The sequence below is a fragment of the Papio anubis genome, chromosome 6, assembly GCF_008728515.1.
Source record: "Papio anubis isolate 15944 chromosome 6, Panubis1.0, whole genome shotgun sequence".
Lineage (NCBI taxonomy): Eukaryota > Metazoa > Chordata > Mammalia > Primates > Cercopithecidae > Papio > Papio anubis.
The window spans coordinates 152,259,134-152,274,637 of NC_044981.1; the positions used below are offsets into that span (position 1 = coordinate 152,259,134).

The 15,504-nt window shown below is 44.4% G+C and overlaps 1 non-coding gene and 1 pseudogene across 1 annotated transcript; both read right to left on the bottom strand.

Moving 5' to 3' along the window:
• Positions 1-11,772: 11,772 nt before the first annotated feature.
• On the bottom strand, positions 11,773-13,200 carry LOC101008724 (annotated as a pseudogene).
• Positions 13,201-14,583: 1,383 nt separating this feature from the next.
• Positions 14,584-14,690, bottom strand: LOC116275509. The gene has a single exon (XR_004184637.1). It is a non-coding gene; the product is annotated as a U6 spliceosomal RNA (small nuclear RNA).
• Between the last annotated feature and the right edge of the window lie 814 nt (positions 14,691-15,504).

Below are 15,504 nucleotides of genomic sequence, written 5' to 3' on the forward strand. Positions count from 1 at the left end.
GCCCAGCCTTGAAGGGCTCCGGCTCTACCCACCTCCCGCCGTGTGGCTCGCCATGCCTCCGAATTGGCTGAGCACAGCAGCCGCCGGGAAGCACTGGAAACTCCGTTGCTCCATTAGCTCAACTGGTGGGAATTTATTCAGCAAAACTACTTCTAGAAACTGAATGTGTTAAATATAATCTGAAATTTGATCATGTTTTTCTTTGAATTTTATCAAGCTGATGTATTAATTGATGGAGGTTCTCCTTACCCCCCAAAATTTACAGTGCTATCTTCTCATGTGCTTAAGAAGGAGTTACCTGGAAATTAATATAACAGGGATTCCAGAGCTATCACTGGTGGTAATTTAACGAACTATCAGTCTAATATTTTATAAATATTAAGTGTAAAATAGTCGTCAAGCCACGGTCAAACAGTTTAACCTCAGATGGCAAAATTGTGGTAACAAAGTTATGACTTTTACTTGGAAATATGGGAGGAAAAAACCCAAGCTGACATAAAAATTGCTATTGTCGCAAGACAAAAAGACTTTTCGCTATCTTCCTTAGAAAAAAACTTTCCCCAAAGTGAAGTAAGATGATGTCAGCATGAAAAATCCACTGAAAAAGACATGGTTTGGGTTTGCACTCTAGATACCCTGCAGAATAGCACTTGTCTTACAAGAACATGGATTCACATGTCTCCGTGAAACCTGTTGAAAGAAGCTATGTTGTGAGCTAGGTACATACACTACTCTTGCCATGTTTTGTTTGTTTGTTTGTTTGAGACGGAGTCTCACTCTGTGGCCCAGGCTGGAGTTCAGTGGCGTGATCTCGGCTCACTGCAACCTCTACCTCCTGGGTTCAAGCGATTCTCCTGCCTCAGCTGGGATTACAGGTGCATGCCACCACGCCAACCAATTTTTGTATTTTAGTAGACAGGAGGTTTCACCATGTTTGCCAGGCTGGTCCCGAACTCCTGACCTCAGGTGATCTGGCCACCTCGGCCTCCCAAAGTGCTGGGAGGCCACCGCGCCCAGCCCTCTTGCGGTGTTTTATAAGCATCCAACTCAAACTGCGGATTGGGACAAAAGATAATAAATGTTGCTTATTTTATAATGATAAAAGAATGTGGTTACTCTACTTGGAATAAAGATAAAAGAAGTATTTCTGTGTTTTACAAGCTGTTCAATTATTTGATGGTTGCTTATTGAAGAATCTGCCTACTAAACCACCTCAAACACTAATTGTGGTATAAACATAATTTGGCTTATAATTGCTTATAATTAGTTGCTTCTCAACTACTATTATACTTTTTTCCCAGTGCAATTTAAGTTAATATAAAAGTGCCAAGAATCTTGGCAAAGTAAATCCTTGTTAATTTGATACAGGATAATTTAAATAGAGTCTACCAACTGGATTCGTCCTTTGTCAAATATATCATTTTTCTTGTTATCTTGAAGCTCAAAATTCCTTGTATACTCTGGTTTCTCTTCGGATCATAGAAATAATAAAAATAAAAATCCCTTGTACTAAGTTGGTTAATCTTTGCTTAAATATTTTCCTGAACTCAATATGTCAAAAATACATTTATCATTATTTCTAAAATGATTTCCTTTCTCAGCCCCATTTCCATCAATAGTGACCATTTTTTCCCCACACTTCCAGTTTTTTAAACATGCTTTGGCTGGACGCAGTGGCTCATGCCTGTAATCCCAGCACTTTGGGAGGCAGGTGGATCACCTGAGGTTGGGAGTTTGAGACCAGCCTGACCAACATGGAGAAACCTCGTTTACACTAAAATTACAAAATTAGCCAGGCATGGTGGCACATGCCTGTAATCCCAGCTACTAGGGAGGGTGAGGCGGGAGAATCGCTTGAACCTGGGAGGTGAAGGTTGCAGTGAGCTGAGATCGCACCATTACACTCTAGCCTGGGCAACAAGAGCGAAACTCCATCCCAAAATAAATAAATAAATAAATATAAATAAATAAATAAAAATAAAAATGCCTCATTGGCTATAGCAGTTTGCACACAAAACACTTACTTAAAGGACTCCCATTCACTAGGCCTTCTTAAGATACCTCTGATTGTACTCCTTCCCTTTATTCTCTTTGGTAATCATTCCTAGTAAGATCTTACTCAAATTTTAAAAAATCCTTACTTGACCCCACTTCTACCTTCAGCTATCACCCAATTTCTCTGCTTCCCTTAACAGCAAAACTCCCTAAAAGATGTAAAGACATGTCTATACTTGTGGTCCCTACCTCCTCATCTCTCCTTCAAATTCTCCAGATGGGTGTTTATTCCTAGCACTTGACTGAAATGGCACTTCTCAAAGCCCACTTCTTGCCAAAGCCAGTGGTTGCCAAAGCCATTGAGACCAGTAAATGGTCTCAATCCCCATTTACTCAATCTTTCAATAGCTTGTGACACAATTAACTATGCCTGCCTTCTAGAAGCAAGTTTCCAGTCTTTCCTGACATCTCTCTTTTTTGGTTTTCCTTGGAATTTTCTTCCCAATGCTTCAGTGCTCTTGGCTATGCCTCTGCCCTCTTTTCTACATACATTTTCTCCCTAGATGACCTACATCATCCAGTCTATGGCTTTATGACCCGCTCATAATATTAATGATTTTCAAATTCATATCTCCAGCCCAGACATCTTCCTTGAATTTCAGACCTTTGAGACACTTGCCTGACTAGTTGAATGCCTAACAAGCACATAGAAGCTAACATTACTAGAAAAGAGCTGTTCACAGCAAAATCTGCCTCCTCCCCACAAAAGCAAAAACAAATTAACAAAAACTCAGCTGTCCTCAACTCAAGCTTCCCGCTGACCTCTTTGTCTCCACTCTTATCTCTTCTTACCTCTTTATGGTCCACTCTTTACACAACAAATCACCTCGTTAAATAGCAGTTGCTTAAACTCAGAATCATCAATGATTCCACTCTTTCCTGCATTGTCCTACATCCAAACTCATAATTAGCCTTGTTGATATTTCTAAAACATTTCAAGAATTTGATCTCTCTACCTTCATTTATACCACCATCCTAGTTCAGAGCACAAAATTAGCTCCCCTGAACTATGACTGTAGCTTTCTAACTATAGTAGTGTTTGTCTTCACTTTGCCACCTCACTTGATTTAACACAGAGCAGCTAGAGTGATTGTTTTTTGTTTTCATTTTTTAAAATGTCTCCATAGCCCAAGATGGAATGATGTTTTTAAAACATAAGCCCAATTATGACACTTATTAAAATTCTCCAGTGGTTTCCCATTACACTTAAAATGAAAATTTCTTACCCTGGCCTTCAAATCCTTATGTGATTTGATCCTGAATTAATTATCCTCCAACCTCATCTCTACCATTCACTCTCTGTACTCCATCCATACTGACCTGTCTCCCTTTAGGTCATTTTCATTTATCTGAAATGCTCTTTCTCTCCCTTTTGGTATGGCTTGTTCATTCTTGTCATTTACATCTTAGCTTAAATGTTGCCTCTTCTGAGAAGTCACTAAGCTACTATAGCAAAGAGATCCCCAAATACAATAACTCAAAGACTAAGGTTTATTTCTCTCTCACATAACAGTACAGAGGTAGGCAGGTAGTCTAGGGTCAGTGGGCAGCTCTGTTCCATGAGATCATTCAGGGAACCAGGTTCCTTCTAACCCATTTTGACCATAGAGTAAAATCTTTATTCTTATTATTGAAGCTGACTTAATCTGTCCACAGTCTAGCCTGGAAGAAGAGGAAAAAAAGAAAGGGACAAAAACTACTTTCCTTATAAAAACAAGATATGGAAACTTGTTTTGTTGTTTTTATTTTGAGACAGGGTCTCACTCTGTCACCCAGGCTGGGGTGCAGTGGCTCCATCTTGACTCACTGCAGCCTCAACTTCCCTGGGCTCAAGTGATCCTCCCACCTCAGCCTCCCACGTAACTGGGACTACAGGCAAGCGCCACCACGCCTGGCTAATTTTCATATTTTTAGTAGAGACCAGGTTTCACCATGTTCCCCAGGCTGGTCTTGAACTCCTGGACTGATGATCTGCCCACCTCAACCTCCCAGAATGCTGGCATTACAAGCATGAGCCACCATACCTGGCCTTAGATTCAATGTAAAGTGACCAAGTAGTGTGCTGGAACTGGCTTCCTACTGTTTGTGAGAGCTAATTGTTACACTCTCAGAAATTTGGGGAGTCAGTTGACATCACAGTGGTGGTTTGAAATTAGCCATGTTGTGACTATTTACGTCAGTGAAATTGGCAAACTATAATCAGGGTTCTCCATACCCTCAGCTGGGTGATTGTTAAACACCGGTTGTTAAATGTTTACCAGCGTTCCTCTGGTTTCACAAATCTGTCACATTGATGGTGTTGAAAACATGGTTTTCTTGGCCAGGCACAGTGGCTAATGCCTGTAATCCCATCCCTTTGAGAGGCTGAGGCAGGAGGATTGCTTTAAGCCCAGGAGTTCAAGACCAGCCTGGGTAATATAGTAAGACCCCCATCTCTATTTAAAAAAGAAGAAAGAAAAAGAAAACATGATTTTCTCTAATGTCAATGCAAGTTTTACTGCCCAAGGCTGTTGTGGGACTCCAGAGACTGTAAGTGAGAAAAGTGTTTTAGAAACTGTAGGCCGAGTGCGGTGGCTCATACTTGTAATCCCAGCACTTTGGGAGGCCAAGATGGGCGGATCACCTGAGGTCGGGAGTTTGAGACCAGCCTGACCAACATGGAGAAACCCCGTCTCTACTAAAAATACAAAATCAGCCAGGCGTGGTGGAACATGCCTGTAATCCCAGCTACTCGGGAGGCTGAGGCAGGAGAATCACTTGAACCCAGCAGGCGGAGGTTGCGGTGAGCATCTCGGTGAGCATCGGTGCCATTGCATTCCAGCCTGGGCAACAAGAGTGAAACTGTGTCTCAAAAAAAGAAGAAGAAGAAAAAAAAGAAACTGTAAAACAACATGTAAAGATACAGTATTGTTACTGCAAAATACAGAAGAAATAGAAGCTAAAGTAATGGAGAAAGAAACAACACGGTAATGCCTCAGATTACATTGAATTACATTAATTTTGTTTTGTTTTGTTTTGTTTTTTTGAGACAGAGTTTCCCTCTTGTTGCCCAGGCTGGAGTGCAACGGCATGATCTGGCTCACTGCAACCTCTGCCTCCCAGGTTCAAGCAATTCTGAAGCTTCAGCTTCTGGAGTAGCTGGGACTGCAGGCACCTGCCAACATGCCTGGCTAATTTTTGTATTTTTAGTAGAGATGGGATTTCGCCATGTTGACCAGACTGGTCTCTAACTCCTGACCTCAAGTGATCCCCCGTCTCAGCCTCCCAAAGTGCCGGGATTACAGGCGTGAGCCACTGCACCTGGCCTGTATTTTCTTTTTATGTATTTACTTTTTATGTTATAATCTCAACTATACTTATTCTGTCATTTAAATGATTAAAAAAGTAATTGGGCTAGCACAGTGGCTCATGCCTGTAGTCTCAACTAATTGGGAAGCTGAAGCAGGAGGATTGCTCGGAACCCAGGAATTTGAGGTTACAGTGAGTTATGTTTGAGCCACTGTACTCCAGCCTGGACAAGAGAGTGAGACTGTCTCTAAAAAAAAAAAAAAAAAAAGAAAGAAAGAAAGAAAGAAAAAGTAATTGTTTAGAAAGTGTTGTTGGAGGCTGGGCGCGGTGGTTCACACCTGTAATACCAACACTTTGGGAGGCTGAGGTAGGTGGATCACCTGAGGTCAGGAGTTTGACCTGGTCAACATGGTGAAACCCAGCCTCTACTAAAAATACAAAAAATTAGCTGGGTGTGGTGTTGGGCGCCTGTAATCCCAGCTACTTGGGAGGCTGAGGCAGGAGAATCGCTTGAACCGGGGAGGCAGAGGTTGCAGTGAGCCAAGATTGCACCATTGCACTCCAGCCTGGTTAACAAGAGCGAAACTCTGTCTCAAAGAAAAAATAAAAAAGAAAGTATTGTTGGAGCTCAGAAACCGATACCACCATATATGGCTCGGTGAACTGAGGAAGCCTCAAGGTCTCTCTGACTTACACCTCTCCCTACCCCCACCCTCTGTAAAATAGGAGTTTCTTTATCTTCCTAAGATCTAGACCATCAAAAAAAATTAATTTTTTTCTCCTCCCTGGAAGACCAGGAATGTAGCTTTCCTGAACATAGCTTTTCACAGGATCATGTACAATTTAATCTCTGTTCCCTAATCCATTCATTCTCCCTAGTAACAGAATTCTTTTCCCTACTTCCACAACCTGTTTTGCTAGCGTGGTCTATAAGCTTCTGAATCACAATGTGGGTGGGGAATGACTCTGTGATTTTCCTCTTGTGCTCGTTATGTACTTGTTAAATAAATTTGTATGCCTGTTCTTCCATTAAACTGCCTCATGACAGCGATTTTCAGTGAACCCTCAGAGGGTCAAGGGGAAAGCGCTCCTTTGATCCCTACAGTGTATAAAATATGCATTAAAGTGAATGATAAAAAACCTTTACATTTCCATTTTATATTACATTTACATTATTTTACGGAAATTGTAAAATAATCAGGAAATTATTTTGAGATATTTCCAAAAACTATATTTCCTCTAACCTTGATTATCTATTAAAACTTTAAAACAATCAATAAATGAACTAAAATTAATAACAAAACATAAAATTAAAATTATGTAGATAAGGCTAAAGTTTTTTAATTTAATTTTTTGAAAATTTAATGAAGGCCAGGCACAATGGGTCACGCCTGTAATCCCAGCACTTTGGGAGGCCAGGCGAGCAGATCACCTGAAGTCAGGAGTTCAAGACCAGCCTGGCCAACATGGTGAAACCTCATCTCTACTGAAAATTCAAAAATCAGCCGGGCGTGGTGGCAGGCACCTGTAATCCCAGCTACTCAGGAGGCAGGAGAATTGTTTGAACCCAGGAGGTAGAGGTTGCAGTGAGCCAAGATTGCACCATTGCACTCCAGCTTGGGCAACAGAGTGAGACTTCATCTCAAACACACATACACACACACACACACACAAAAACAAAAAAAAAAACAAAGAAAGAAAAAAAGAAAATGAAAGTTTATTAAACATTTTAATAAAATTAAACTATCTGCAATTCGAGCTGGGCACAGTGGCTCATGCCTGTAATCCCAGCACTTTGGGAGGCTGAGGTGGATAGATAACCTGAGGTCAGGGGTTCAAGACCAGCCTGGCCAACATGGTGAAACCCCGTGTCTACTAAAAAAATCCAAAAATTAGCCAGGCATGGTGGCACATGCCTGTAATCCCAGCTACTGGGGAGGCTGAGGCAAGAGAATTGCTCGAACCTGGGAGGTGGAGGTTGCAGTGAGCCAAGATCACGCCACTATGCTCCAGACTGGGTGACAGAGTGAGACTCAAGAAAACAAACAAAAAAAAACTATCTGCAATTCTAACATTCCGTGTCACTTTTGCTGCAAATGTAAAGAATCAGTATCACACTTTGTTACATCTATACAAACATTTAAGAATAATATAAAAGTGCTCAGTTTTGCAGAATGTTTCTCAGCTACCCATCTGAAATTTCATCCTAATTTGTGAGCATCTCTGGTGTCCTAAGAAAAGCAAGAAAATGCTTGACACTAGGAAAAGATACTCTGTTAAGCCAAAAGCTATTGCTTTCACACTGAGAGGAAGAATTTACTTGACAAGCTAATTATTTTGTCTTTTCTCTTATCTAACTGTTTCTGCTGTTCAGAATCCTCCCCACATTCCGAAGCAAGGTCTTTCTCCTACTTCAACAGCAGCAGAAACCATGGCATTTGTATTCGGTTCCCTTTTGTTTTGTAGACATAGAACAAGTGATGTGAAGTGTTTCCTTGGGGTCTAATAGGTGTTATTTCCAGGAGTGGATGTTTAAGTTTGCAAGTCATACAGTGCCAGCTGGATGACCAGCTGGATTCCAAGTAACAAAGGTATCTGTGTGTCATTTAATAAACACATTTTGGCATTTATTTGTGACATGCAGGGTTAAGGGCAGGGGCCCCTCCTGCTGGGTCTAGGGGTGATGCTAGTTAGAGTTTACAAAATGAAGTCCCCAAAACTCCCAAAACTTCCCTAGTCTTTCTAGGCCACTGGTAGACAAAGTTAGAAAGTTAAGGGGTCCCATTAATCAGTATTATTGGGGTCCGACCCCATGATTGGAGTCCCACAAATCACTATCTCAAAACATCTGTCAGATTGAAATTTAAAAGCCCATGTTTTCTGAGGACAAATATTTATACAAATTCAGTTACTGAGTTTATTGCTCATAGTAAGTTTTTTTTATATAAAACATTTATAATGTATTGGTCTTTTGGGGGATTTAGATGCTTCACCACTGTATTACAGCTGAGCTATTAATTTTGTAGCTTCATGAACATTAACTGTTTCACTTTAATGATTCTCTGCAGGAGAATGAGTTCTTCCTGCAGAGATATTTTTTAAAGGCCTTTTGAGAAGTGTACAGGTTCCTTTTGTATATTTACAAAAACTTTATTTACTCTGTTAATTTTTCATCATTTATAATGTTTATCTTCTTAAAATTAGTGGTAACTCAGGCTGGGTGTGGGGGCTCACTCTGTTATCCCAGCACTTTGGGAGGCCAAGGTGGGCAGATCACCTGAGATCAGGAGTTCAAGACCAGGCTGGCCCGTCTCTAATAAAAATACAAAGTTAGCTGGGCATGGTGGCGCACACCTGTAATCCCACCTACTCCAGAGGCTGAGGCAGGAGAATCGCTTGAACCCAGGAGGCAGAGGCTGCAGTCAATCGAGATCACACCATTGCGCTCCAGCCTGGGCAACAAGATCTGTGATCTCAGATACTCAGGAGGCTGAGACAAGAGAATTGCTTGAGCCCAGGAGGTGGAGGTTTCAATGAGCTGAGATTGCGCCACTTCACTCCAGCCTGGGCAACAGAGTGAGACTCTGTCTAAAAAAAAAAAAAAAGCAGAATCAGGTTTATGTTTCCCAGAGTTAGGAAGCTTCTACTTTGTAGAAGTGAAGTAGCCCTAAGTAAAAGACGTGTGTATCTACAGTCAAGACTCATTCCAACTTAAAAAACCGAACTTGGTTTTCCTATCATGAGGACCACAAGTCCACAAGTCAAGAGTTTACCATCCGTTTGTAATGCTTCAAGCTTAAATACTAATGTCAAGTGTCAGATATTTGAGGAGAGCTTTCAACATTAAAGAGAGAAAGAGAAACCAAAGTAAATAGGCTGAATGCAGTGGTTCACGCCTGTAATCCCAGCAGTTTGGGAGGCCAAGGCAGGCAGATCACTTGAGGCCAGGTGTTCAAGACCAGGCTGGCCAACATGGTGAAACTTGCCGCCTCTACTAAAAATACAAAAATTAGCCAGGCGTGGTGATGCGAGCCAGTAATCCCAGCTACTCGGGAGGCTGAGTCATAAGAATTGCTTGAACCTGGGACGTAGAGGTTGCAGTGAACCGAGATCTCAACACTGCACTCCAATCTGGGCAACAAAGCAAGACTCTGTCTCCAAAAAAAAAAAAAAAAAAAAAAAAAGTTAAATAGGCAAAAAAGGAAACCAGAGGAAACAGAAATAATGCAGGAAGTAGAAGGAAACTTCCAAGGATAAGACCATTATTATATCCCATACAAATAAGAGAAAGCACTCTATTCATTAAAAAAAAAAAAAAAAACAGAACAATCACACAAAACCAGAATACTGTGAATGAGGAGAATTCAAAGAACTAAAAAAGAATGCTAGGAAATTAAAGCTAGGATTGCTGAGATTTTTTAAAAATTGGAGACTGGGCAACATAATGAGACTCTATCTCTATAAAATAATAAAAAAATTAGTGACGCATTCTTGGCTTACTGCAACCTCCGCCTCCCAGGTTCGAGTGATTCTCCTGCCTCAGCCTCCCGAGTAGCTGGGATCACAGGCATGTACCACCACGCCTGGCTAATTTTTGTGTTTTTAGTAAAGACGGGGTTTCACCATGTTGACCAGGCTGGTCTGAAACTCCTTACCTCAGGTGATCCATCCACTTTGGCCTCCCAAAGTGCTCGGTTTACAGAAGTGAGCCACTGTGCCCAGCCTATTTTATTTTATTTTATTTCATTATTTTATTTTTTGAGACGGAGTCTCACTCTGTTGCCCAGGCTGGAGTGCAGTGGCACGATCTCGGCTCAGTGCAACCTCTGCCTCCTGGGTTCAAGCGATCCTCCCACCTCAGCTTCCTGAGGAGCTGGGACCACAGGCACACGCCACTACACCTGGCTAATTTTTGTGTTTTGTGTAGAGACTGGGTTTCACCATCTTGCCTGAACTCCTGACCTCAAGTGATCCACCCGCCTTGACCTCTCAAAGTGCTGAGATTACAGGCCTGAGCCACTGCACCCGACCAGCCAATTAATAAAAGCAAGGGATCACCACAAATTTAAAAATCAGAAGTAAAATGTGATTGTTCTGTGTGTGTGTGTATGTGTGTGTGTGTTTTGTTGTTGTTTTGTTTTTGCTTTTTTCTGAGATGGAGTCTCGCTCTGTCACCCAGGCTAGAGTGCAGTGGCATGATCTTGGCTCACTGCAACCTCCACCTCCCATGTTCAAGGGATTCTCCTACCTCAGCCTCTCAAGTAGCTGGGACTTACGGACACATGCCACCACGTCTGGCTCATTTTTGTATTTTTAGTAGAGACGGGGTTTCACCATGTTGGGCAGGTTGATCGTGAACTCCTGATCTCAGGTGATCCTTCCACCTTGGCCTCCCACACTGCTAGGATTACAGGCGTCAGCCACCTTGCCTGGTGTGTGTGTGTGTTTTTAATAATATAGAATGGTATTATAATTAGGGCAATAGAATGAAAATATTAAATTATTTAACTTCTGTTTCTGGCTTATTCTGCACTCTTCTTATTTGAGAAAGATAAAAACTTGAATAATTGGAATAATAAACTATGAGTATAAATATATTCTCTCTCAGGAGATACACACACACACACACACACACACACACACACACACTTTTTTTTTCTTCTTACAGCGGTTTTACTGCGTTTGGTCCACAGTCATATTTCACATTATCTCATGGGGCAGGGCTCCTGGGTGGGGGTCCCTGTGTAGTATTTGGTAGGGCGTATGGCCAGGGGAGATGGAGCAGTATAGCTGGTCAGGCCCAGAAAGGGAGAAGGAGGGCTGGAGGCTCCTTAAAACCTACTGAGGGGCCGGGCATGGTGGCTCACACCTATAATTCCAGCACTTGGGGAGGCTGAGGTGGGCGGATCACCTGAGGCCCGGAGTTTGAGACCAGCCTGGCCAACATGGTGAAACCCCATCTCTACTAAAAATACAAACATTAGCCAGGCGTGGTGGAGCACCTACAGTCCCAGCTACTTGGGAGGCTGAAGCAGGAGAATCCCTTGAGCCAGGGAGGTGAAGGTGCAGTGAGCCAAGATCTTGCCACTGCACTCCAGCCTGGGCAACAACAACAACAACATCAACAAAACTGACTGAGGCCATAGTGGAGGGGGGTGGTTAGCATGGAGAGGGGGTCAGGCTTAGCCCCAACAACGCAGAATTCCACTTCATTGTACGGGCCTCACTTTCCCACCGGCCCTGGGGCAGGTCTGAGGGTCTGAGGTCTGTTGGTCTGAGGGTGCTAGGGAAATGCAGCCACTTGGCAGCCTGAGATATTTAGCATGGTGGCCAGGCCCCCTTTCCCAGGGGACTCATTTCCCAGCACTCTCTCCACTGTCCCTGCCCTATTCCTCGGGGGGGGGGGGGGGGGGGGGGGGAAGTATTTTTCTTTTGTTAATACTTCCTGAAACTTCTGCGGGTACAGAAACCACAAACTGATAGGCTGACAAAATGGGGAAGAGACAAGGCAACCGGAAACCTTCGGGGACTGGTTCCCTCCAAGCCTAAGTCTCTTCTCCCCAGCACAGCTTGGCCCACAGCCTGGACTTGCCAGCAGAGACCCTCACCCTACACATATGGGATACGGCTTTGACCCCTTCCCCCATAGTCCGGTGGCTCAGTCCTACGAAGGACCAAGGCAAGGGGGAAAAAGACCTGCTCCCTGATCCCATACCGCCACTCACAGACCCTGGGTTGATTGGCAACACTGAACAGCTTAAGAAAAAAGAAAGACGAAAACACAGAAAAACCCAAAAACTCAGACGGGGAGACGTTGTGGGGAGAGAGCGTGCTGGGAGCCTCAGTAGCCAGCCTCCTCCTGGAAGTAAGGCGGATATTCAGGGACCGCCATCAGGCCCGGGCAGTCGCTGGCGCCCGAGGGAGCCCCGTTGGCCACTGTGCCTTAAGGGCAGAACTTGGGGTCCTATATCTGCCGGCCCAGGCCAAAGACCTGGCCGCTCTGCTTGGCGCTCTGCGTGTAGCCCATCTGCAGGGACATGGAGGAGTTGTCACACTTGTCGGTTCCCAGCTTGGTGTCAACTGGGTGCCGGGGGCTGTCATGCCCACCTGGCTGGCACACTTGTTTGTACCCATCTGGAGGCTGATGGTTGAGTGGTCCATGGGGGGCAGGAGGTGGTTCTTGGGGTTGTAGAGATGCCTCCTGGTGCCGTCGGCAGTCATACCCGACTGGCTGGTGCATTTGTTGGTGCCCATCTGCAGCCCGATGGCGCACTGGCCAGCCTTCATGGTGGCATCGTCGAAATTCTGCTTCTGCTTCTCCCAGTACTTAAGGCCGATGTCCACCCCGCTCTGCAGCCTCTTAGTCTTGGCCTTCCCCACCAGGGCGAGAAGAGACACCTGCACCTGCCTCATGTTCCCACTCTCAAACAGGTCGCTGGCTTCGAACAAGTCCACAGTGTTCATGCCTTCCCTACCATGGGCTTGATGAAGTTGGAGAGGTTTTCTAGCTGGTGCCAGTTCTGCATGGAGCGGTTGATCTTGGGAACTGAGCTCTGCTGTAGCTTGTTGATGAGTGTGCGTAAGACAGTCCCGTCCTTCAGGCCCTTCTGGAAGTCGGGGCCGATGGAGAGGCCGGTGAGTCCCTGGATCCAGCTGCAGAGCTCTGCCTCCTTCTGGCGGTCATATTTGCACAGGAGCCGGTTCTTGACCTCGGCGGACAGCCGGTACGAGGAGTCCTTGTTGAACTGCGTGGAGCTCATGGCTGACGGGCGCGGCGGTGCGGTGGGATGGGATGGGAGGGGACGGGACCGCCTGGTGGGCGCGGGTCTGGGACGCGCTCCTCTCCGGATAGTTTTATGTGGTCTGGGCATGGTGGCTAACAGTTGTAATCCCAGCACATTGGGAGGCCAAGATGGGAGGATCACTTGAGTCCAGGAGTTTGAGACCAGCCTGGACAACATAGCAAAACCCTATCTCTACCAAAAAGAAAAAAAAGTTATTGGGGGCGTGGTGGCAAGCGCCTGTAGTTCCAGCTACTCGGGAGGCTGAGGGGAAGGACAGCTTGAGTTCAGAAGTTCTAGGCGATAGTAAGCTATCATCAGTCTACTGCATTCCAGCCTGGGTGACAGAGCCAGACTCTGTTTCTAACTCAATCAATCAATCAATCTGTAGTGATATATATATATATATATTTTTTTTTTTTTTCTTTTTTCTTTTTTTTTTTTTTTGAGACAGAGTTTCACTCGTTGCCCAGGCTGGAGTGCAATGGCACAACCTCGGCTTGCCACACCTCCGCTTCCCCAGGTTCAAGTGATTCTCCTGCCTCAACCTCCTGAGTAGCTGGGATTATAGGCATGCACCACCACGCCCAGCTAATTTTGTATTTTTAGTAGAGACAGGATTTCTCCATGTTGGTCAGGCTGGTCTACAACTCCCGACCTCAGGTGATCTGCCTGCCTTGGTCTCCCAAAGTGTTGTGATTACAGGTGTGAGCCACTGTGCCTGGCTATAGTGATATTTTTATGTGGAGCTGAAGAACAAAAGCTATTCTGTTATCTGGACACAGGTTTTAGTTGGTTATTTATTTATTTTTTTTGAGACAGACTCTCTCTTTGTTGCCCAGGCTGAAGTACAGTGGCGTGATCTTGGCTCACTGCAACCTCTACCTCCTGGGTTCAAGCAATTCTCCTTCCTCAGCCTCCCAAGTAGCTGGGATTACAGGTGCCCACCACTAAACTCAGCTAACTTTTGTATTTTTAGTATAGATGGGGTTTCACCATATTGGCCAGGCTGGTCTTGAACTCCTGACCTCAAGTGATCACCCTGCCTTGGCCTCCCAAAGTGCTAGGATTACAGATGTGAGCCACCGTGCCCGGCCAGACCACTCCAATTTTTAATAACCAAGCTATATGTGCCACACACCGAAATCCTGCCTTTTTTGGAATAAGGAGAATAAGCTGATATGATTTGACGCTTCTTCCCTGCAGAGCCTGAACCTCCAACTCAAGAGATAGAGATGAAAAAGTCCAACTCAGAAAGTCCATTTCAGCCTGTTTGGTGTCTAGGAATTTGAGATATTAATTGTCTTATCCCTACCCACTTCCCCATCTCAGAAAATCTGCCTTGCCACAGAGTCCCTGGCAGGGGCAGCTATGCTACTTACTATTAGACCTTGTCTCCCTAGCTGCAGCTGATTGGATCAGAGAAGAACACCTAATCCATTCAGATACTTTTTCCCCACTTAACATGCGATGCCTCACAAATTTGGGTGTCATCCTTGCGTAGTGACTATACTCATCTTCTCTGTATTGGTCCAATTTTAGTGTATGTGCTGCTTATGTGGGCACCAATCCAATTATTTTGCTTGCGAATTTGAACCCAGAGACTTCAACTTTGAGTCACTAGCTCAGTGGAGGACACCAGAGCTGGAGAGTCAGGTAGTGTGAGCAGTGGCAGCCATTTTTTTGGCGTATGCAAAGGTGGAGAGAGTAGTGGTCTGACAACTTTGACATCTGTGACTTCTACTTGGGATCTGTGATCTTCCCCTCTGGATTTCTGATCATCCCCTTTTAATTAATCAATAAATCAATTTTTATTTATTCTTTGAGACAAGGTCTCGCTCTGTCGCCCAGGCTGGAGTGCAGTAGTGTAAGTATGGCTCAGTGCAACCTCAACCTCCCAGGTTCAATTAATCCTCCTACCACAGCCTCCAGAGTAGCTGGGACTACAGGCATGTGCCACTATGCTTGACAAATTTTAATTGTTTTTGGAGTTGGGGTCTCACTATGTTGCCAGGGCTGGTCTCCAACTCCTGGACTCAAGTGATCCACCCTCCTTGGCCTCTCAAAGTGTTGGGATTACAGGCATGCATCACTGCGCCTGGCTGATCATTCCCTTTTAAATTGGGTTAGGATAGCTTTCTTCTACTTGTTAACCAAAGAATACCTGACTGAACAGATTTTAAAAGTCCATTTTTGTCACTCTACCTTTTTGCACCTTTCTCTGAGCCTCCAGATCCTACAGATTCCCTGTTATGTATGTAAATTGGTTGTGAGCAGGGAAATAGGGAGAAGATATTTCCTTGAAATGTCCTAGACAAGAGACACCTGCATCCTTGTAGATACAGGGATTCGGGGGTTCTTCAAGCCTCAGCCTGGCTTG